The 24,153-nt window shown below is 52.7% G+C and overlaps 1 long non-coding RNA gene across 1 annotated transcript; it reads left to right on the forward strand.

Moving 5' to 3' along the window:
• The first annotated feature begins 2,453 nt into the window (after positions 1-2,453).
• LOC123522738 lies at positions 2,454-6,768 on the forward strand. Its single transcript, XR_006680959.1, has 2 exons — positions 2,454-2,699; positions 5,098-6,768. It is a non-coding gene; the product is annotated as an uncharacterized LOC123522738 (long non-coding RNA).
• Positions 6,769-24,153: the final 17,385 nt, after the last annotated feature.

A 24,153-nucleotide genomic window follows, 5' to 3' on the forward strand; every position in this document is an offset into this window, starting at 1 on the left:
CGAGAAGCTTAGGCAATGGTACATGGAAGATGAAACCAGTGACTGGCCCCTCCCTTAGGGAAGAATTGCCTTCCCTGTTAGAGAAAGTGGAAAGTACCAAAAGGTAGAGATGAGAGCATGTCTCCCTATCAGATTGTAAATTTGCGAAGAGGCTTTGAGTCTATGCTGTGGGGTTCGGGGAGACATGCCAGCTGAACCCAGAAGCAGAATCTTGTGTGTGCTGGCACCAAGTGGCATTGTTCACAACTTAGTAAGTACAAGTAAGCCCATGCTTACCTTGCTCCATAGTTGATAGGGCACCAAGCTGGTCTCTGCATTTACACTCCCACCTTGATAGCAGATAAAAGCGGGGCCAGGGCCCTAACCCGGTTCAGCTGGTAGCCCGGTGCCTTTGGAAGCCAGAAATTGTTAAGTTTTTTCTTTTTGCCAAGTGGACTGCGTGCTCTGCGCCACGCCCACCACCAGCCAGGCTACTGCCTTGGTGGGATTGATTTCGAGGTGCAAGCTGCATTGCTTTTCCACCTTGTTTGCACGGAAGAATCACTTGGGGAGTAAAGCGTGCCCGTGCTTGGGCCCCACCTAAGATCAGTTGGATCTAAGTTGCTGGGGTGGGAGGTGGGGGCAGCACTCAGGATGGGCAGCACTGTTTGTTTTTTAATTTCATAGCGAATGTTTCTCAGGGGGCTCTTGGGAGCAGCCAGAGGTGACCTGCTGGACTGCAGGTACTTCATGACTGAGGTAGGTGGAGGGCAGCCTCTGCGGCGCTGGGCATTTGCAATTGACTAGCTTTGTTCACGTTGGTCTTTAAAAAAAATTTTGGCCACTCGGATTCATCCGTTGAAGTTCTCATGATCTCTCCATTTTACAGGCAGGGAGACAGGTGAAGGCATTCAAGGAACTGAACCTGCGGACACGGAGCTGAGAGACGGTGGCACTGGGCTTGCACCCACAGTTCCGGACGCCCAGGGCCCATGGTCCTTCCATAACAGTAAGGGTCACTGCGCTGTGTCCTGAGGCGGACGACGGCTGTTCACGGAGGAGTTGTCTGCTGCAAGGGAAGGTGGTCATGTGCTTTGTAGCCTCCAAGATGCTAGGCAGGGTTTGCCCGCCTCCCAGAGGGAAATGAGTTCAGAACCCTGCAGAGGGGGCTCACACAGGGCCAGACTTCAGCCCCCTGGTTCCCTTGCCCCTTGCTCAGGTGGCTAGGAAGGGCCATGGCCCTGCAGGAGGATTGCTGGCCTTGGCCTTGGCCTGGTTATCTTCAGGGCAGGTCCTCACTGGCGTGTCCCTGTGCCCAGGTGGTGCCCCTAGCCCCACCTCTTCCTCTGAACTGCTCCAGGAGCCTTCAGGCCCGCTGGGCAGGCTGCCAGCGCAGTGAGCTAGTGGATGGTGCATTGTCGGCTCCAGGAAGCCGTCCACTGCTCCCGGGGCCGGTCTGCAGGGCTAGATGGCCAGCCTGCCTGGGACGTGGCGGGTGGAGATGGGAGCCGGGAGCCAGAGATGGGAGCCTGTTTCCAGAGCGCTGCTTTCCCGGAGCCCTGTGGCTTGGGGCCAGGCCCAAGGGCTGGCTTCTTTTGGAAGGGAAGGCCGGCCGAAAGCATTCAGCCTCGCCTTCCTTGCTTGGCATCAGCCTTCTCCCTCCTCAGTCTGGCTCTGCCCTTCTCCCCGCCCAGTTCTCTGCAGCTGAGTGCACACCCATTAAACCTGCTTCCCAGAAAGCAGGGAGGTTGTGCCCACCAGACTACCCAGCCAGCACCTAGGTGGGAAACGGCATCCAGGAGGGAGTGGGCATCAGCCCAGCTTCCCTTGCCCATGCTCTCTGGGAGTTGGGTGGGGAGATTACCCCTAAACTGCTTTGGCCTCCTTGGGTCAAGAATAGCCACCTAGGAGAGTTGAGCCAAAACGAGAGCTTTGGGCTTGCTTCTGGAATGGGGGTGGGACAAGCTTTGTCCCGGAGTCTGGTCCAGGGCGGCCACTTAGTGGGACCCCTTGAGTAAACCTTATCACCTCCCAGCGGCCGGCTCTTGGCCTCATGGGCATCACAGTGCCCAGAGGGCCTGTGCCGGCCTCTAAGCTCACCGTGAAGATGGCTACGAAGTTACCTCTTCCCTGCCCCGCAGGAGAGAACTCTGGGTGGTGCTGAAGGAGGCTCAGCCAGGGGCGGTGGGCTCCCAGCTCTAAAAAGGCGATGTGAGTGTCAACATGGCGGATGGCGGCTTCTCTCCTCAGTCCCACCAGGATGGCCTCACCCGTTGGCCCTGGCCCTGCCTGCACCCTGTGGTTCTGACTGCAGCCCCCAGACCCCGAACAGGCCCCATTGGTTGCCCCTTTGCCCTGGTTTCCCCCCAAGAGTGCCTGCCCAGGCCCAGTGCCCATGGAGGATCCCGTTCCTCCGCTGTGTGGGTCCAGACGCTGCCAGCTCCACGGTGTGGCCACTGGGTCTAGGCCAGCGGAGCCTCTCCTTCCCTGCCAGCCTCCTGGGCGCAGACAGCCCAGTGCTGGCAGGAAGGGCTTTCTGTTTGGCTTGGCTGGCGGGATGCGATTAGCGCTCGCTTTCTATTTTGACTCCTATCTCACCAGCAGGCAGAGCCTGTGACTGAGCAGAAAGCAGCCGTGGGCCTTCCCAAGGGCTCCCTGCTGTGTCTGGAGGGAGTGAATGGGGGACCGCCTAGTACCGGCCCCCCCCATCATGCAGAGAGGTATGTGCATGTGTTGACTCTCCCTCCCCAGAACCGTGGCCCCACCTCCTAATGCTTCTCTTTTTCTTCAAGGGGCTACCCCTCCCCACCCTGTATCAGGTGGGGCTAACGCCACCCGTTGCTCTAGAGGCAGGCATGTGACCCAGGAAAGGTCTTTTCTTTCACCGGGAGCTGCTGCATGGGTGCAAGCCCAGGATTACTGGTGGGCATCTTAGTCTCCCCTCGGGCAGGGCACAGAGGAGGACAAAGGCAACAGAGAGGGGAATGAGCTGAGAGCTTAAGGCCCTGCCCCCGTTTATATGAACCAAGTCAAGATTAAAGTATAGGAGATATATATACACACACACATCTTTCTTTTAAAACATCAACTTTGATGGTGCCCAGCTATCAAGGGATATAGCGTCTGGGGTCTTAAAGGCTTAGAATAAAACAAGTGGCCATCTAGCTGAGAAGCAACAAATCCCACATGGAAGAAGCACACCAGCCAGTGTGGTCAAGAGATGTCGATGGGATCAGGTATCAGGCACCAAAGACCCAGGGGAAAAAAGGCCTATCATTGTGAATGAGGGGGAGTGTGGAGTGGAGACCCAAAGCCCATCTGTAGACAATTGGACATCCCCTCACAGAAGGGTCACAAGGCAGAGATGAGCCAGTCAGGGTGCAGTATAGCACCAAAGAAACATACAACGCTCCTCTAGTTCTGAGCAAGGGCTCAATTAGAAAGAAAATGATGATGGCAACAAATGTGCTTGACACAATGGATTGTGATTAAGTGTACGATTCACAAGTTTCCAAACTCAAGATGTAGATTCTTTCACCTCTTCACAGAGTTCCTTAGCAGCCCAGGCCCTTGATGGTCACTTCTCCCGACCCCCATCACTGACCTGCTTTCCATCTATAGCCTTTGCTAAAACATCACATAAATATCACCTCTCTAAATAAGCGACCATCTTGCTCAGAAGCAACAAAGCCTACATGGAAGAAGCACACCGGCCTGTGTAATCACGAGGTGTCAAAGGGATCAGGGATCAGACATCAAAAAATCATACCGTGAATGAGGGGGTGGGGTGCAGATTGGGGACCCAAAGCCTATCTATAGGCAACTAGACATCCCCTTACAGAAGGGTCGTGGGGAGGAGATGAACCAGTCAGGGTGCAGGGTAGCAAGTATGAAACACACAACTTTCCTCTAGTTCTTGAATGCTTCCTCCCCTTCCCCACTATCATGATCCCAATTCCACCTTACAAATCTGGCTAGACCAGAGGAGGTACACATAGCAACTGGAAACATAGGGAATCCAGGACAGATGATCCCTTTAGGACCAGTGCTGAGAGTGGGAAGGACAACAGAAAAGTGGGTGAAGGGATACGTTGGACAGTGTAAGATATAAATTATCAAGGGTTTGGGAGGGAGGGAGAAAAAATGAGCTGATACCAAGGGCTCAAGTAGAAAGCAAATGTTTTGAGAATGATGAGGGAACAAATGTACAAATGTGCTTGAGACGATGGATGGATGGATTGTGATGAGTTTTATGAGCCCCCAATAAAATGATTTAAAATTAAAATAAATATTACCTTGGCTTCCTTCACTCAACGTCATGTCCAGACTCATCCAAGTGGCTTTGAACTCTAAGGCTTTGTTGTTTCCATTTCTCTACCTCGACGTCGGTCTCATTTCACAAATGAGTTAACAGGTCCAGAGATGACAGCCTGTTCAGGGGCACATAGCCCCGGGCCTGACAGATCTGGGCTCTCTGCTTTCAGGGACACAAATGGGACAGTTAAGTCAGAGTGTTCCTTAAGAAAAGGACCTGTTTGAGGACTGCTTGGGAAGGTGTTTGTGGGACCTGGTGTTGATGTAAGGATCTTGGGGCCTCGGTAGCCCTGGTGGTGGAATGGTTACACCCTGGCCGCCTCACCATCAGGCCAACAGTTTGAAATCAGTAGCTGCGCCACGGGAGAAAGATGGGCTTTCTACTCTTGGAAACTCCCCGGGGCAGGTCTGCCCTGCCCTATAGGGTTACAGTGAGCTGGCATCCACTCGATGGTAGTGATTTTTTTTTTTTTTTGAGTAGCCTTGGTCTTCAGCGTTTCACCCCCAGACCAATATGGTTTGTCATCCTCACCTGCCCCCCGCCTTCCATCGTTTGAAAGATGATACCTACTAAACAGGTTATACAAATGAAGCCGGGATCCGCTTCCTCAAACAGGATGCCCTGTCTCTGCTGACTGGTAGTCATAGGGTAATTCCAGCGTGCATGCGTTGGATTAACCCACTGGTGCCCTTGAGTCCCAACTTGGAATGTGGGCATCCCCGGTTGACAGTGAGGGAAACTGAGGCAAGGAGAAGTTCCCAAAGCTGTGTGGATGTGTCTCCTACCTCTGCATGTCTCCTCAGATCCTCCTGCTTCATCAGACTGCCTGCTGGTGAGTCGCTCTGCCTCGGCCGCCACACTGCAACAACGGATAGATGATTGGCTGCTTTCCTACAGTCTCCGTCTCATCTTGGGGGGTGCAAGGGGCACTGTGTCCCAGAGTAAGGGGTCTGGCTTCCCGGATGGCCTCCAGAGGGGCTGAAGAACTCATCCACAGAAGTTCTCTGGATTGGGAGATGAGATAGGAGGGTAAATTCCTTCTTTGGTCCTTCCTCCTCCCAATCCCTCCCGTGGACCATTCAAGGCACTTTCTCTAGATTACCATCTGGAGACCGGAGTCTGCTGAGGATCTCCCTCTCAAAGGACTGTGGTTTTGTTGGTCCCAAGTCCCCAGTCTACCAGGACCTAAGTCTACCGAGGTTGCTTGTGCAGCAATGGCAGGGTGGTTATGCCTTGCCTTCTGTCGTTCCCTGCTTCACTGGCCCTTCCCTGGCATTCCACCTCCAACATAAGACACTGCATTTACTCTCTTTGCCAAAGCCTCTTTTCTACAGAGAACCAGGTGCAGCGAGGTGAAGCTATTTCCCTGAGGATCGGGGCCTGAACTCAAGACTGCCTGAGCTGAACCAGTCCGTGCTCGGAGGGGGCATTTTTGAATGGCTCTTCGAGTCATGAAGACGTCTCGATGCCCCAGCTGACAGCGACCGCGGCCTCTTGGTTCCTGAAGGTTCCCTGGCCTGTGACTGGCCTTGTGGTGCTTTCCTTCTCTCCTTGATGTGAGCAAACCGGCACCCACTGCCTCAGAGAGACCCGGGTGACCGAGCTGAGCTCCCTTCGAGGGTTTCCAAGACTCAACGTCTTACGGAGCCACGTCGTTCTTCCGCGGAGCAGCTGGCGGATTCAAACCACGACAGACCCTTCTGTAAACAGCCCAGCCCTTCAGAACACCACCAAAGATCCTTTCGACAACATGCCTTTCCTCTGCACCTTTAGCTTCAACCCTGACTCTGCATGAGGATCCCTGGTGGGTGCTGTTGGGCCGCTAACTGCAAGGTCAGCAGTTTAAAACCACGAGCCTCTCGGGGAGAAAGGGGCTTTCTACTCCCGTAAAGACTTAGTCTCATAAATTCACGGGGCCGGTTCTGCCCTATCCTGGACGGGGTCGCTGTGAGTCTGCATCGGCTAGACGGCAGTGAGGTTGGTTTTTTGGGATTCCGTAAGAGCGCCACATTGCACACCCCTGTCTCCCAAGCCTTGTCCCCGGGAATGCCTCAAAGTGGAATCTGCGTTATGGGAGACTGGTTCCCAAGCACCCAGTTTCCATTGCTCCTCATGGCAGTCCCCGTAGTTGGGGAGCTGCTTCTCCTCCGCTCTGTGGAGTCCTGGAGTACTCCACTACCGGGCAACCAGGTGGTCACAAGACCCTGGTGAGGCCAGCCGGAGCCCTGCAGTCTCTGGGTGGGTCCAATCAGAGTATTCAAGAATTTCCCCTTGAATCATGAATTTTTAAGGATCTGCAGCCAGAGCTCTAGTGGCTTGTAACGGACCCTAAATGAAGCCCTGAAACAGTCAGCAGCGATCAGCTCCCTTCCCTTTCAGCGTCTGACCCCTAAGCCTCTGTCATCAGTCAATTCTGACTCAGTGACCCTTGGGGGGAAAGTTGCATTTTTGTTTAAAATAAACACTGTTTTTTATCTTGTCTCTTTTATTTTAACAGTTTTATTGGTATAGAATTCATATACCATACGATTCAATGGTTTATATATATTAAAAAGAATTGTTCAACCATCACAATTTTAGAACATTAAAAAAATTTTTATATTCATTACTGTTAGCTCCTCATTTCCCCCCATCCTCCCCAACCCCAAGACACTATTAATCTAGTTACTACCTCTATAGATTTACCTATCCTGGATTTTCTATAAAGGAAAACTTATCCCCTCCCCACACCCAAACCCAACACCCAACAACCATAATAAAACAGAGAAAAACCTCAATCTAAAAACAAAAAAATAAAAACTAGAACAAATTTTAAGTGGGTGAACAAACAGTAGGGTGTTAAATGTTAGCAGTTCTACCTTGTCCCATGGGGCCACCAGGAGTCAGAATGAACTTGGCGACAGTGTGTTTGGTTCAGGCTGTCGCTCCTCCCCTTCCTGTATGTAACGGATGCACCTTCCTACAAGCTCCCCAGTCCTAGCATTCGCTCTTGGTTTGTGGCCAGCCTGTGTCTGCAGTTCAATCCCTGGATCCTACTCTCCAGGGCCTTCTCTCCTAATAGACACTCTCCAGAACCCAGGACATTACGCTGTGTGCTGTAGCCTCTTGACCTGAGCCAGTCTGCAGCAGCCAGCTCTACACCGCTTGGTCCACAGATTGACCCCAAAGACTGAGAGCCAAGAAACAGCACCGAGCAGGCCATGGTTGTGAAACGCCCCCTACCTTTCAGGTGGTCTTGCCCAAAACAACATCAAACTCACATCCGAGGAAGCCTCTCCTTCTAACCATCCATCCAGAGGAAAAGCAGGATAGATGAGCACATTGAGCTACATCACGGGATAGCAAATCAAAAAAAGTCAGGGCAAGCTGACATAGGATGATCAGTTTCTGCCAACAAATTAATTATAAGCAAACAACAACAAAACTCTAGACCAGAAAAGGCTCAGAACACAACAATTACACCTAAATTCAAGCATGTGGTCAAATATCAATGTGACCATTGGAAATCTGAACATTGATGGACTCTTTGCAAATATTAAATATTGTTATTAAAAAATTTGGGGGGTGATAATGGTAGTATGGTTATATTTTCTTGGTATTTTTAAAAAATCGTTTTATTGGGGCTCATACAATTCATCACAATACATAGATCAACACAAAAGTGAAGGGAGACGTCGGACAGGGCAAGATATGACAAAATAACAATTTATAAACTATCAAGGGCTTATGAGGGAGGGGGAAGCAGGGAGGGAGGGGAAAAATGAGGACCTAATGCCGGGGGTTTAAGTGGAGAGAAAATGTTTTGAGAATGATGAGGGCAATGAATGTACAAATGTGCTTTACACAATTGATGTGTGTATGGATTGTGATGAGTTATACAAGCCCCTAATAAAGTGATTGAAAAAAAATTGTGTAAAGCACACCTATACATTTGTTGCCCTCATCATTCCCAAAATTTGCTTTCCTCTTGGGTTCCTGGAATCAGCTCATTTTCCTTTTTCCCCCTCCCCCTCCCTCCCCCCTCCCCCCTCCCCCATGAACCCTTAATAATTTATAAATTATTATTATATCTTATATTACACTGCCCGGCGTCTCCCTTCACCCACCCCTCTGCGGCCCGTCCCCCAGAGAGGAGGTTATATGTAGATCCCTGTGATCAATTCCCCCTTTCTATGCCGCCCCCCCCCATTTTTGTTTTTTAAAGACGGCTCCATTCAACCCAGACACACATCGACAACATGAATGGATATATGCTCAATGGGATATTATTCTACCATAAAGAGAAATGAGATTCTGATATGTGCCACTTCATGGACGAACCTTGAAACATGATGCCGAGTGACGTAAGTTTGACACAAAAGGACAAACATTGCATGTAGGCAACACATCGACACCGCAGTCCATCTGGCTACCAGAGGCTGGGGCGGCGATGGCAACACCAGGGGCTAACGATGATGACTTATCACGGAATCCTATATTTGCAAGTGGTTAAAATAGCCGGCAGATCGTTCTAGATGATTTGTCACAATAAAAATAATAGTTATGAAAAGGAATTCTTTCAGAGATGCACCCTAAAATATTTGTAGATGGCTGCTCTCATGCCTGGGATATGGATGGGGAGGGCCGGGTGGGGCAGAGCTAGCCATGGGCTGTGATCGGCTCAGCTGAGTGGTGGGCTATGGTGTGTCCCTTCTAGCCCATGGCAGAGGCCAGGGTCGGGGATTTGGGGAAGAGCAGCAGGGAGGGGGAGGATTGTGACAGACACCAGGCCTTGCTGAAGCCCTCAGCGGCGTCCTTCCTTTGGGAGGAAGATTGGAGGTCTGCCTACGTAAAGGTCTTGGAGACCCACCCGATGGGACAGTTCTGCTCCTGTCTGTCCTTCGGACAACGTCTGACTTGAACTCAACCGATGGGTTTGCCGTGCCCACCTCCCCACGGCCACGCCAGGGCCCTGCAGTGCTGTGGTCACTGGTGCCCAGGCTCAGATCACAAGGGTAGCTTTCTTTGTCTGTGGATGAGTCACGGAGCAGGACACTGTAATTGTAGAACTCCGGCCCCACCGGCAAGCCCAGCTCCTCCCTTCCTGGGAACTCGGGCTCCACATCCCAGGCACATCCTGGGCCACGTCAGGCTGTCTGGCCGCCTGTGGGGACGGGAGAAGGTGCAGCAGCTGGTAGGAGCTGTGGGCATTTCCAGACTCGTTTCCCACGACACCCCTGCGGCTGGTAGTGTGGCCAGGCCAGGACCTGAGGGCCACTCAGCCCCACAACTAGGAGTGCTTCCCCAAGGGGGTGCATGCTAGTCATGGGGCCTCCATCCTCAGTCCCTTGGTGTCCTATGAGCTGTGGCCCCAGTAAGATGCTTCCCCCTGGCCAGGAGCTCCCATCCAATAGGCAGAGGGTCCGATTTTCTCACTGGGGAGCTTAGCCTTTGGGGAGTGACATTTCTTCCTTGTGAGCATTCCCAGCCATTTGGCCCTTCTCTGCCAGTGGAGACCCTGTCGCTGTGGCAACCAAAAAAGGTCGCACACATTTCTAGCCAGCCTTGAGATCCCGCACCATCCCTGGTTGCAAACTATTGTGGGTCTTTAGGGCCTCTGCTAGGAGCCCCGGTGGCTTAGTGGGTAATGCTCTGAGCTGCTAACCCCAAGGCTGGCCGTTCAAGCCCACCACCGCTCTCTGGGAGGAGGAGGAGGCTGACTGCTCTCATAAAGATGAATGGCCTGGGAGCCAAAGGGGGCAATACTACCTTGTCCTGTAGGGTCACTCTGAGGTGCAGTCAAGGTAATGGCCTCTCCAAGCCCACGGCTGTACGTGCCTGTGCTTGCTGGGCATTCTGGATGGGGCAGAAGCTGCTACGAGGTTCACAATCCTGCCAAGGGCTCAGATTTGAAGGCCTTTGAAAGGCAGTAGGGGTCTGCCATGGGAGCCAGGGCTGGGGGTTGGGAGCTGCATGGGCATGGGGGCATGAGAGAGCGGGTGGATTTGGAGGAGCCCCCTGGGGGGGCTCCAACCTCTGAATAGGTTCCCCTCCAAGGAGGGATCCTGGTGTGAATCACAAGCCCGTCAACACTGCCAAGAATGCAGTCCCCCAGCGGGGCTTCCTGCCCTGATGGTACCCAGGTGGCCATGAGGTTTGGCGATGACAGTAACTGCTCAAGCTTCCCCACTCATCTGAGGCCTGTGTGTGAACGTGCGGACAAAGAGGATAAGAGCGAACGTGTGTACACCAGTGTGAAATGTTTGTGACCGAGCGCATGTGCATAGGCTGTTTGAGTCCCGGGTCATTTAACAAGTGCAGGTCAGGAGCAGTGGTCCTTGCCTCTCGTGGATGCGGGGGACAGGAAAGAAGGGCACAACACAGACCTAGCCGCCGGTTACGTGGGGCCGGGCTGTGCAGGAGACAGCTCTGGCTGGGGGGCTGCTGGATAGGACGGGGAGAGGTTTACGATGCACATTCTCAGGCTCTGGCTACCAAGTTCAGTGTAGTTTCCAATTCTGCCTTTGATCTCTTTTGGGGTGAAGGTTACCTTCCTCCCTGAGGGACAGAGTTCTGCACTAGCCAGAGGGTGGGCATGTGACACCCCCCCAAGGCCCCTGGGACTCCTGATGACATACTGTGCGGTTCCTGCCTCTTGGCTGGCTGAGCTGTCTCGGGGTTCTGGCTCGTGCCTGGGCCTGCTCCTCCAGCCTGGGCTTGGGTTTTCTGAGCAGAGTGGGTGTGGCCACCTCCGTGTGGGCTTGGGACAAACTTATAAGTCAGCGACAGCAGAGGGAGAGTCCTCGCAGGGAATCCCCCACTACCCTCGCAGAAGAACGTGTTGTACAGGCTGCTGTCCTTCCTGGAACCAGACACCACCCACCACCCCCAGGACATGTGCACAGACCCACGTGCGCGCGTGTGCACACACGTACACAGACAGACACAAACTTAGGTGCATACACGGGTCTCTCAGCGTGCTCATTCCGGAGCCAGTCAGAGCCTGGAACCCTGGCAGGCCTGACCAGGAGGAAATGCCAGCCGAGTTTCTCTGAGTTTCTCAGCTTCCCCGGGGACTCTCGGGACAGAGGCCCTAACCAGCGCTTCCCCAGGCCATGCCGCAGGCGGCAGTGCACAGAGCCTCCCGAACGGGCCTGTGAGTCAGGGCTCCATCAGGCCGGGGCAGGATGTCGGGGCACCATTCACTGAGCCACGCGGCTATTTATAAGCAGCACAACTGCGGGGCCTGCCGGGCGGGAGGAAGTGACCACCGCTGCCAGTGAGTCAGGACTGAGGGTGATGGAAGCCGCACCAGGGCCCCCACCCTGCCTGCCCTGCGGGGAGGGAATTTCCAAATTAGGAGTGAGTGAGCCAGACTGGCTCTCCCACTGCAGAACAATGGGCCAGCCTGGCTCCTGCCTTGCTAGGAACCTAGAAGGGTGGGTAGGACAAGCACCACCCTGGTCCTACTGGGGAGATGGGTTAGTCAGGGTAGTGCCCGGGCCTGGCACCCAGAAAACTCACCCTGCCCCTCCTGTACGAGAGCCCCATCATGCTTGGGGCAAGACAATGACTCTTGCTTCCACCTGACACCTTGCCCCTGGATCTTGTTCTGAGGGTGCTACGGTGTGCTTCCAGACCCACGACACCGGGCTGTGACCCCCTCAGTCTCACTCAGAGCTCAAAGGGCCATCCAGTCAATGTCAACTCATCGTCACTGTATGGGGCAGGGTAGAACGGCCCCGTGGGTCTCCAAGACGGAAACTCTGTACAGCAGTGGAGAACCTCCTCTTTCTCCCCCAGAGTGGAGGGTGGTTTCCAACCGCTGGCTTTGTGGCGAGCAGCCCAAAGGGTAGAGCCCACAATGCCACCCGGGTGCCTTGTGACCCCGGCAATGAGAACGCATGGAATACAGGTGGTCTCGGTACTCACCTGGCGTCACACTCAGGTAAGCCTGGCTCTGGCTCCCACATTCTTTCTTTCTAGTTCACCAACTGGCAAAGGTCAAGCACTGGGCGAGAGAAGGCTGCCCGGTGGCATGGGGCGGCTCCTGGATGTGTCAACTGGCCGAAAGCAGCCCCAGGCCAGCGGTTACAGTGCCTCTGGTTCCCCATGCTGTCCAAAGTCTCCCTTCACAGGAAGGGAGTCAGGAGTGTTGAGACCACATCGCTCTGTTAGCAAAAAGCATCGTCCACAGAGCCGGCCTTCTGGATCTGACAGTGTTTTTGAAGCGATGCATAAGGTTTTTGGGTAAGGAAGACAGAAGAAGAACCGATCCCTTTGCATTGTGGTGCTGGAGAGGAATATTGAAAGTACCATGGACTGCTAAAAAGACAAACCAGTCTGCCTTGCAAGAAGTCTGGCCACAACGATGGCAAGACTTCGTCTCCCATTCTTTGGACATGCTGTCAGGAGAGACCCGTCCCTGGAGAAGGACATCCTGCTTGGTAGAGTGCAGGGGCTGAGAGAGAGAGAGAGAGAGAGAGAGACAGAGAGAGACAGAGAGACAGACAGAGAGACAGACACGGGGAGGGGAGGGGAGAGGAGAGGAGAGGAGAGACAGGCGCCCTCCAGGACATGGGTTGACACACTGGCTACAGCCATGGGGTCAAGCGCAGGGACAATGGTGAAGCCGGTGCAGGACTGGGCAGTGTTGTGTTCTGTTGTCCACGGGGTTGTTATGGGTCGGAACTGACGCAATGGCCCCTACCACCACCACCACCATCAACAACAACACTACCACCAACAGAGCCAACCCTGTTCCGCAGAGGAACTTGCATCGCTGATTGGATCGAAGGATTCTGGTATTTGTGTTGGTCCCTCGAGGGCAGGGGAGCCTTGTTCCCCTAACCACCCTGGAGAGTCCAGCGCAGTGCAGCCTGCAACTTCCCCCTCAGCATCCCCCACCCCAAGCCCCATCACTTCCCACCAGTGACATCCAGAGGTTCCTCCTCTTCAGGCGCCCCTGCTGAAGACATGCTGTCTCGGGACCATGTGCGGTGGGTGAGCCTCCCTCTCAGGCTGGGAGCCGGAGCCCCTCCAGTGAGCCCACCAGGACCAGTTGAGAGCAAACAGCCAAGGGCGGCAGTGGGTGCTGCAATTCCAGACACACACACACACACACACCACCCCCCACCCCCACCGGGGAGGAGAGACCTGGAAAGAGGCCTCGCTCCATCCTTACAGTCCACGAGGCAGCCCCCCAACCTCCGAAGCCTCTCTTGGGACGGGGTTGGGGCCAGTAAGGGGGGCGTGCTCTCCTGTCCACTCCACCCTGTCTGGCTCACCTTGGGTGACTCAATCCACCCAAGTCAGGCAGAGGTGCTGGTCGGGCTTTGCCGAAGAGTTCAGGCCACTGTCCCAAAGCCAACAAGACGGGAGGTGGGGCAGTGTGGAAGCATGCTATCAGACAGCTCAAGGTGATGCCCCATCTCCAGACCTCCGGCTCTCCTGCTGGTCTCGCCCCCACCCTTTCTCCCAGCCAGCGCTCCCACACTCTCCCCCTGCCCAGTATATCCCAGGGCCCCATAGTCTCTGGGTGCCTGTGACTTCCTTTTCCAGGTAGAATACAGTCAGCACACAGAAGAGAGGTCAGGTGGGGTGGGGTGAGAGGGAGGTTGGCGGGGAAAGGGCGGATAGGAGTTAGTCAGTGTGAAGGAACTGGGTGCCCAGGGGGGAAGGCCTTGGGACAGTGGCCATCGAGTCGTATTCTGACCCATAGCCACCCTAGAGGGCAGGGCAAAACTGCTCCTGTGCATTTCCGAGCCTGTAACCCTTTACGGGAGTAGAAAGTCCCATCTTTCTCCCAGGAGTGGCTGGTAGATTCGAACTGCTGACCTTGCAGATAGCAGCTGAATTTGGAACCACTACGCCACCTGGGCTCCTTCTGAAGGTGGGATACGCTTCTGAGAACGTGGAAGAAGCTTCCTCTGGTTGAAGGGTTGATGTTCTGGGGAGCTGGGGAAGGGGAGGGGGAGTCTAGAGAGGTAGGCAGTTCTCCATGGCCTGAGGTCGGCTCAGCACTCCTCTAAGGGCACAGTTAGAATCAGCCAAAGAGCCCATGCAGAATGCCATGAAGGGTGCCCCTTCTGCTGCAGAGGGCGAGGGGGCTGGAGAGGACAGGCTAGAGAGTCCCAGGCAGCGGCAATGCAGGACGTGGTTGAGAGATTTATGATGTGGCACCGATGGGCCTGGGCACCATCCCGAGGCTGGCCAACCCCACGCTGATGCAGGCAGGGGCAACCAGCGTGAGGAGGGCAGGGAGCCCCGCAAGAGGCCAGAGTTTTTCTGGAAATCTGAGAAACTCCGCTAGCTGCGTCAGCTGGCTGGGGGCAGGGATGGCATCATTCTGTGTACTCAACGCAAGGCGAACACGGGGTGGGGGGTGGGGGGGACTCATTATCTAACTCGGCAGCCAGCTGTGGCTCCTTCCTTAACAACTCGTCTCCCGGGAGTCAGAAGTCCCCAGTCTGCAGTCCTGGGGTCTGAGTACCTGGTTTGCCCCGAGCAGAGGGGGGCACAGTCTCCCCGGCCCAGCCCCTTCCTCCTCCAAGATGCTACCCTATGCATTTATGGGGCTTGGCTCTGGACCGGGTACCAGGTGGACATTGGGGGAGGGGTGACAGTGAAGAGCAAAAGCAATGGGGAGGGGGGTGGCCCCTGACCTTGGGGGATTTGAGTCTAGTGGCCAAGTGGGTTTGAGGCCCCAGCCCTACAGGCAGGAATGGAGGAGGTGAGCGGGGGAGCTGTCATCAGCATTCAAACATGTGCTGGACAGATTCTAGAATCTTGGTGGAGCCCCTTGGAAATCACCCATCCTGACCACTCGAGTCACAGCGTGGTAAACTGAGGCCCAGAGACATTAAATCACCCACCCAGAGTCATGTACTGGGTGAGAGCGCGAGGTGGGACTAGAATCCAGGTGTTCTGATGTCAGGGCCTGTCTCTGGCCAATACAGGGGGAAACCGAACAGCTTGAGAACAGACAGAAGAAGGAACAGCTGAGCATGTAGTCCTGCCCTTGGGTGGTCCTCCTCAAAGACCCGGACACAAGTGCTTTCTGACCGAGTGGGTCAGACTGAGTGCTTTTCCTTTGTCCCCAGAAAGCCAGATTCCTTTGAGTCGGTTCCGCGTGATGGGGACACTGCGGGTCAGAGGAGAGCGGTGCTCCACAGGGTTCTGAGTGGGGGATTTTGTTGGGAGGTAGAGGGCCTGGCCTTTCTTCTGAGACACCTTGGGTGGAATCATCAAACTGCCATCCTACGGTCAACCCATTACTATCGAGTCAATTCCAACCCACGGTGACCCTGTGGGACAGAGTAGAACATCCCCGAGGAGTTCCCGAGGAAGCAGTCTCCTGTGGCAATGCTGGTGGGTTTGTGGACAGTCCCCAATTCCCATCTGAAACCAGAAGAGGAAGAGTTTCCCCCTGGGATTAGCTGCAGGAAGACCCACAGCTGCCGGGCAGCCTCGGAGGAAAGGACTATTGGCCATTGTTCTTTGAGGCAGCGTCTGGCCTCCTCTCTACTCCTGAGAGGAGTTGGGGTCTCTAGGGAGAAACCCCAGTAAGGGAGCAACTTTCCAAAGACCCCAGTGCCCCACCAGTCCCAACCAGCTACTCACACTCTTGGGCTTTCCCTTGCAAACGCCATCCTCCACCCCGGAGTGTGGTGGGTGTTGTTGGGGGTCCTCTGGACAGCAGGACAAAACAGCTCTCGGCCCTGCGCCAGCCTGACAATGGTTCTCATATGTGTTCCTTGTTGCAGCCACCGTGGCAATCCATCTTGTTGAGGGGCTTCCTCTTTTTTTGCTGCCCCTCTACTTAACCAAGCACAGTGTCCTTCTCCAGGGACTGGTCTCTCCTGACAACACGTCAACACCATACAATGTACCATACAGTAAATCAAAGCAGCAAGTATGTGAGACCAAGTCTCGCCATCCTTGCCTCTGAGGAGCATTTTGGCTGTACTTCTTCCAAGACAGATTTGTTTGTTCTTTTGGCAGTCCCTGGTACTTTCAATATGCTTCACTAACCCCCTGTGACATGGTAGTATGGATTCTTGGCTTTAAACAGCCATAACGACAAAGGATGGCAACAACTGACACCCCCACCCTCTCCTGCGTTCTGCTGAAGTTGTCGCGTTCAACAGGCAGGCAACGTGGAGAAAAGACTGGACGTGGCAGCTGGAGAACTAGCCCTGCCACTGTGGACAAATCCTAACTCCCTTGTTTCCCCGTTTGTGTCAAACCCTAAATGCCCCTTCAGCTTCACGAAGCTGTATGTTCAAATGGCTACTTAGAATGGATGGCTGCTAACCGGCACGACTGTGAGGATAACTCAGGCCCAGGGGGTGCTTCGCTTGGCTGCCCGTGGGGTCCCTGTGAGTCCGAGCAGACTCAATGACACTGAGCAACAACCATCCTAAGGCCCCCCTTCTACCCCCAGACAGTTTCATCCATCCCTGCTTTGCACAAGCCCCCAAGGAAACGTCCTGCCTGGCTTCTGGGTTACGGGGTCAGCTGAATCATGACCCCAGTAAGATGGCTTCATTCCAGTCCCCAAAAGGGTCTGTGCAGATGTGACTAGGTCAAGGGTCTTTTGATGGGGAGGTCATCCTAGGTGACCCGGTGGGGCCCAGTGCAATCATTAGGCTGCTTTGAGATGAAGAGAGGACGGTCCGGTCCGAGGGAGAGAAGGTGATGTGAGAGGAGAGAAGACGGGGCCAGGTGAATGGAACGAAGGAAGCAGCCACCAGCCAAAGAATGCAGGTGGCCTTTAGACGATGGAAAAAGCAAGGGATTCTGATCTCCAGACCTGAAAGGGACACACCTGTGCGGTTCCAGGTGAAGCAGTGAGTGGTGATTAGTTATGGCAGCGATGAGGACATGAACACGGGGAGGTTACACTGCCACTAGGGAGGCCTGACCACCTGCCCCTTCCACTGTGCCGCTCGCCACCTCTGCTGGCCTCAGTCTCCGGGTGGGATCCTGGGAGGGACCCTCCCAAGCCTGCAGGCCTCTGCTCCTTTATCCCGGCAAGGAGCTTTTGCGCTTGTTAGGGAGCGGGGCATTTTGGTTGTCTCTTGGGACCCGAGTGTCATGCATACGCTCTGCAGAATACAGACCCAAACTCAAGAAAGAGTGGCTGCCAGATTATATGCTCAAGGCCAGCCTCTCCGACAAGACCCAGATCCATTTCGGCTGCAGTGCTCTGCGCGGGAGAGCCCTTAGCTGACCCTGACCTCTGCTTGAGGACCTCCCTTCTCCATCTACCACTCTCTCTCTCAAGGTGACCATCACCTTCACATCAGCCAGTTGACCTACAAAGAGACAAGGTGGGGTATGACCTTGAACCCCACCTACCATCTGCATCCTTTGCTCCCCACCCAGGGGCCAACTAACAGCATGCAATATACTCCACCCTCTAGGCATCTAGCTCATCAGCTGGGAAGTGAGGTGGCTTCCTGATGCTTTTACCCTGGAACCTTCTGTGTCTCCTGCTCAGGTTCTGACCCGGAGCCTTGCACGTGGATGTCCCCAGCTCCTTGCTTCTTCCCTCGGTTTGTCCTCTGCCTCTTCCTCCGTGGCATTCGCAAGCCCCCTCCCCCAGGGTCCAGTTTAGCAATTGATTTCTGGGGAAGCGCTGGCAGCACTCAGTTATGCAGGCTCTTGAGAGCCTTTGACAGGCTATTTAACGTTTCATTTACACATGTGAAACATGCTGGGCGATTAGAGGGGGGAAATAGTTAAGCTAAAAAGCAGCAGGTAGACCTGATCTCTAACCCAACTATCCTGCTGTTTTCAGGCGGCATCAGGTAGGTGCCTACGCATAGCAACCGTGGGCACAACAGAAGGAAACACTGCCCAGCCCTGCACCAGCCTCACAAGCACTGCTGTGTTTGAGCCTGTCGTAGCCCCTGCGCCACTTCCTCTTGTTGAAGCGCTTCCACTGACCCACTGATTTGCCAACCACGATGTCCTTCTCCAGGGACTGGCCCCTCGACATAGAAATAATAATCTATTACCAGAGTTTTGGGTTACATCTGAATATACACTCACCACTTGTCAAGCTGAAAGGACTGAAGGAAGAAAAAAAACCCAAGCTTAGAGTTGAAGTATTGAAGGATTCTGTGACACACTATTGACTGATGTAGGAAGCAACACGGAAGATGAAAGGAATACACAGCATCTCTGCGGCAAAGTAATTGGATGACATTCAACAATTTGAGGAGGTAGCAGGAGATCAAGAACCAGTGGTATCGAAGGAAGACATTTAAGCTGCACTGGAGGCCTTGGCAAAATAAACCCCCAAACTCCCAAAATTGATATACCAATTGAAATGTTTTATCAGATGAATGCAATGCTGAAAGCACTCATTTGGAAGACGGCTATATGGTCACCCAACTGCAAGGGTTGGTGCCCACTGTGAACAAAGGTGACCACCCCCACAGAATCCAGAAATATCACATGCAATTAATACAGAAGAAAATTCAAAAACTATTATAGTAGTACATCAACAGGTAGCTGCCGGAAATTCAAGATGGATTCAGAAGAGGATGTGGAACAATGGATATCATTGCTGATGCCACCTGAATCTTACGGGAAAGCAGAGTATACCAGAGAGATGCTTACTTGTGTTTTACTGATGATGCAAACAACGTCATCTATGGGGAGTGTAACAAGCTGTGGATAACACTGTGAGGAATGAGAATTCCAGAACACTTCATTGTGCTCATGCAGAATCTGCACACTGACCAAGAGGTAGTGGTTCGAACAGAGCAGGAGAATGTTGGGTGGTTTAAAATCAGGAAAGGTGTGCTTCAGGGCTGTATCTGTGGTAGTTATGTAATTTCATGTCAACTTGATAAATCTGGGTGGAGTCTAACCTGTTAGTCTAACCTGATGATACCTCCTGATAGATGTGGCCTTCTCATGAGATTTTGGGAACTTCCTCTGTGTCTCCCTGGAGGTGGGCCACACTCTCTCTGCTTCACCTTTCTTGCTGTTGAGATACTCGGAGAACTAGAGGAACCATGCGGAGACCCGCCCGAGCACTGAGATGCTTCCACCACCACTGGATCCACAAGACTTTCCACCCACCAGCCTGTGATCTTCCTGCATTTGGCTTCATTGTGAGTAGCTTTGTGAGTCTGAAGAGGAATTTATGGACTAGAATTGGACATATGGGCTAATATCAGACTTACGGACTTGATCTGGACTGGGCTGGGATATTTTCTCAATATACAATTGTTCTTTGATATAAAGTTCTCTCTTACATGCATATGAGTGTCTCTGGATTTGTTTCTCTAGTCAACCTGGATTAACACAGTATCCTTCCATTCTACGTATTCATTTGTGTGCTAAACAAATAATTTGAGAAGTTGGACTATGAGAGGGAGTCAAAGAGTTCATGGAAAATTTCTCTTATCGTTCAGTTTAATTTTCCACAAGCTTTTGAAGCGCCCTTATTGGCATGAAGAAGAACTTAGACCATGCAAATGACACAATCTTATTTGCCAAAAGCAACGAGAACTTGAAGTACACAAACATCAATACAACCTTCCGCCTGGATTGTATTTCAACCTAAAGGAAACAAAAGTCCTCCCAACTGGATCAATAAACAACATCATGATAAAGGGTGAAAATATTGAAATGTTCAAGGAATTAATTTTATTTGGATCCACAATCAAAGCCTTGTCAGGACATATTGCACCGGTGAATCGGCTGCAAAAGACCTCTTTGAAGTGTTTGACACTTTAAAGTGCTAAAAGCAACCGTCACGCTGCGGACTAAGGTGCACCTGAGCCAAGCCATGGCATTTTCAATGGTCCCATATTCATGAGGCAGCTGCAGAATCAATCAGGATGATCCAGAAAGAACGGAGGCCTTGGAACGATGGTGTTGGCGAAGGACATGGACAGCTAGAGGCCCCTGGGAAGGGAAGGCGGTGATGCTTTGTCTCGTGACTTTGGACATGCTCACCACCATCGGTCAAGTCGAGGGTCCGCAAAAAAGAGGAAGGAAGACCCTCCGTGAGACAGATGGACACCGTGGCTACAAACAGGGGCCCAGACACGGCCACCGTGGTGAGGACGGCGCAGGACCGGATCACTGTTCTGTCTGGTGTACACAGGATTGCTCCGAGTGGAAGTCTATAATGCATGCATATATACTAGTTTTTTTAAACCCAATCACAATCATATATGTTACTTCTAGCAAGGTGGGAGGACCGACTTTCCAAGTCAACAGATCCAAGTCTCAATCACAACTCAACTCATGGCCGCGGGGGAGTCCATTCCAATTCATAGTGCCCCGACAGGACAGGGTGGAGCTGCCCTAAGGGATGAACCATGGTGATGACTGGCTCACATGTTGGGCTGCTAACTGTCAGGTGAGCAGTTTGAACCCACCAGCAAGTCTGAGGGAGAAAGAGGAGGCTTTTGCTCCTATAAAGATTTACAGCCTCAGAATTCAGCAAGGGCCGTCGTATTGTCCTATAGGGTCATGATGAGTCAGAATCAAAATGGCATTGTGGGCTATGTATTGGACTGAAAACCACAAGGTTAGCAGTTTGAAACCACGAGCGGCTGTGCAGAAGAAAGATGAGGCTTTCTACTCCCCTAGAGTTACAGTCTCAGAAGTCCAGCTATACCGTCCTATAGGGTCACTGTGAGTCAGAATCAACTGGACAGCAGTGAGTGCATAGAGTCTATGGAAGCCGACTCTCACTCTCTTGTGGAGTTGCTGCTGGGTTTGAACCACTGGCCTTTTGGTTAGCAGCTGCCTCTTACTCATTGTGCCTCTAGGACTCCTTGACAGAGGTTTTGTGGTTAGATGTGTTTGTTTATGTGAATGTTCTAGACTTTAAGTTGATTGTAGAACAAACATGTTTTTCCAGTTTTTAAAAACTGTCAACACTGCTGTCCTTGAAAACCCTTCTTTGCCCACTTCCCCAGCTATTTCAGGAGGATGAATTCCTAGAGGTAGAATTTCTGGGTCAGAGAGTGAGCGCATGTTCAAAGCATTCAGTGCATAGTTGTGGCCTGCTCTGAATTCCAGACCCATTTCTTTCATGCTATGGATTTGCCGCCCAATTTAGCATGAATCTGAAGACAGTATAGTTAAGTGGCGAACCTTCTATTTATAATGCTCTGGGCCATTTCTGTCCATTAATCTGTATGATTAAAAAATGATTCCAGTTTCCATTTATAAATGCTGAGCACAACCTCACCCCAGTGTTCCTCCCGGGTGGTTCTTCTCAGAGGTTTTGGGGGTGCCACTTGTACCTTGTAGAATGAGAAATTCCTGAATTAAGCCACCCAACACCTGGACAGCCATCACTTACACAGCCGAATGAAACACTGCCCAGCCCTGGAATTGCAGATCGGACCGTTGTGATCCACGGGGGTTCACTGGCTGATTTTCAGAAGTAGGTGGTCTGGCCTTTCTTCCTGGTTTGTCTTAGCCTGGAAGCTACCCCCGAACCCAGCACCACCCAAGGGCCCACTGACAGGTGGGTGGAGGTCGTGCGCCAGATGCACTGGCTGGGAGTGAAGCTGGGGCTCCCACTGGAATAAGCCTCTCAAAATGTACTGCCGTCGAGTTGACTCCCACTGAGAGCAACTCCACAGGACAGGGTAGAACTGCCCCGGGGGTTCTGAGAGTGTAACTCTGGGTGTAGATGAGTCTTTCAATTCATTTTTCTCTCGAAGAGCGGCTCCTGGTTTCGAACTGCTGACCTTGTGGTTTGCAGCCCAACACGTAACCCACGACGCCCTTTGAGCCTCAGTTTACACATCTGTATAATGGAGGTGTCAATGGTACTTTGCAGGATTTTTATGTGGGTGAAAAGGAACTGGCTTGCTGGGCAGGGTAGGATGGGATCTCTTGGCCCAGGCGTTGGCACCAGATACTTGGTGCGGTGGGGGCCCTGCTGCCAGCATTCCTACCCAACATTTCCAGCCCCCAAGGATAATTGTCTCCCGGAAGCAGCAGCCCCAAGTCCTACTCCACCATAAAAGGTCCTTGAGTTCTCAGAAGGACAACCAAACAAGAGAACAGAACATTAGAGAAAATTGCTTGTCTGAAACAGATAAATAATTTTCATTGCATCCTTCTCCGTGTTCCACTTTATCCGTCTCCTCGCTGTCCCCTTTTCTACATAAGCCAGGCAGCAGGAGGAGATTATTCTTATAAATTCTCAAGACGGATTACGTAATAATCTAACAGAGAGATTTTTAACAAGAAAAGACTTGGTAAATGGATGGCCTTCTTTGCAACTGTTTAAAGAGACAAAGCCCAGATCCACCCTCCCCGCCTGCTACTCGGTAGGAGACGGGCCTCATCCCTGGGTTTTCCAGAGTGTCCCAGCTGAGCTTGTTTAGAGCTGTGGGGCCCAACTTCCCTGAGCATCACCTGGGATGCTTATTAAAATGCAGATACCTGAGCCGTCTGATTTGCAGGCATCTCCACTTGCAAAGCAGTCCCTTTGAGCCGTTGTTGATGCCGGGGTTGGACTGAGCAACCCACACGCAGCAGGAGGAAGCGATGCCCGCGCCTGGCCTAGCTTCACACGCAGGGCTCTGTCGCAGCCCACGGCGGCACCCCTGGGTCAACACATCGCATCTCACGGGAGGTCTTCCTCTTTCCCACTGATCCTCCACTCTACCAAGCCTGGTGTTATTCTGTAGGGCTTGGTGCCTCTGATTGCATGTCCACAGTAGGTGTGATGATAAAGTCCCGACGCCCTCCCTTCTAAGCGGCATTCTGGCTGTACTGCCTCTAAGGCAGACTGTGCACTCTTCTGGCAGCTCGTGGGGTGGTCTGTTCGGGACCCCGCCCCAACACCATGAGTCAAGGTCTCCTTCGGCCACCGCCCAGCTTTCACCTACGTGGGCATGCAGTGAGTGAACACTTGCCGCGACTCGATCAGGTATACCGTATACACTCGAGTACAAACCGACCTGAATATCAGCCGAGGTGCCTAATTTTACCAAAAACTGCGCTTTTACACGAGCGTATGCGGTACTTTCGACCTCATGGGGACATCTTTACTTTCTAACACTTTACACAGGTCTTCGGCAGCAGACTTCCCCACTGAATACGTCCTTTGACTCCGTGACGGCTGCTTCTATGGGCATGATTTGGGATCCAAGCGAAATGAAATCCTTGACAACTTCAGTATTTACACCAGGATTGCGATGGTGTTTATTGGTCCCGTGGTGAGGACTTTGGTGTCCTTGTCGTTGAGGTGTGATCCATCCTGAGAGTCTGATCTCCATCCGTAAGGGCTTCCAGGCCTCCTCGCTTTCTGCAAACAAGGCTGTCATCTGCATATTGCCGGTTGCTGGTCCGCCTTCCTCTGATCCTGATGCCGCATTCTTTCCCCAGATGGTCTAGCTTCTTAGATAATTTTCTCAGCATACAGATGGAATGGGCATGATGACAAGATACAAACCTGACACACACCTGTCTTGATTTTAAACCACAATGTTTTGAACAACTGCCTCTTGGTCTGTGTACATGGCCACAGGTCATTCTGAGCATCCCCAAATACAGCCACTGTGCTTACAGAGGGGAGAAATACCATCTCCGCAGCGTTTCATCTTGGCTACGCAGTAGAATCTACTGGGGATCCTAACTTTCTGAAGCCCAGTTAAATCAGACTTCAAATCATTTTGAACTACATGCAAGTGACCAGTGGAAAGATGAGCCAAGAGTCCAGGGTTCTAGACCTAGCTTTGCCTCTAACTCACTGGATGGCATGTCCAGGCCTCAGTCTCTATATATGCAAAATTAGGGTAGTCGGTGGACTACCCACCCAGAGGATGCTTCCTGTCTTGGGGTGTCAATCTGATCGATTTTTAGTGACTGCCTGGGCC

This window comes from Echinops telfairi, unplaced genomic scaffold, assembly GCF_000313985.2.
Source record: "Echinops telfairi isolate 266 unplaced genomic scaffold, ASM31398v2 ScPeMD7_7458;HRSCAF=8496, whole genome shotgun sequence".
Lineage (NCBI taxonomy): Eukaryota > Metazoa > Chordata > Mammalia > Afrosoricida > Tenrecidae > Echinops > Echinops telfairi.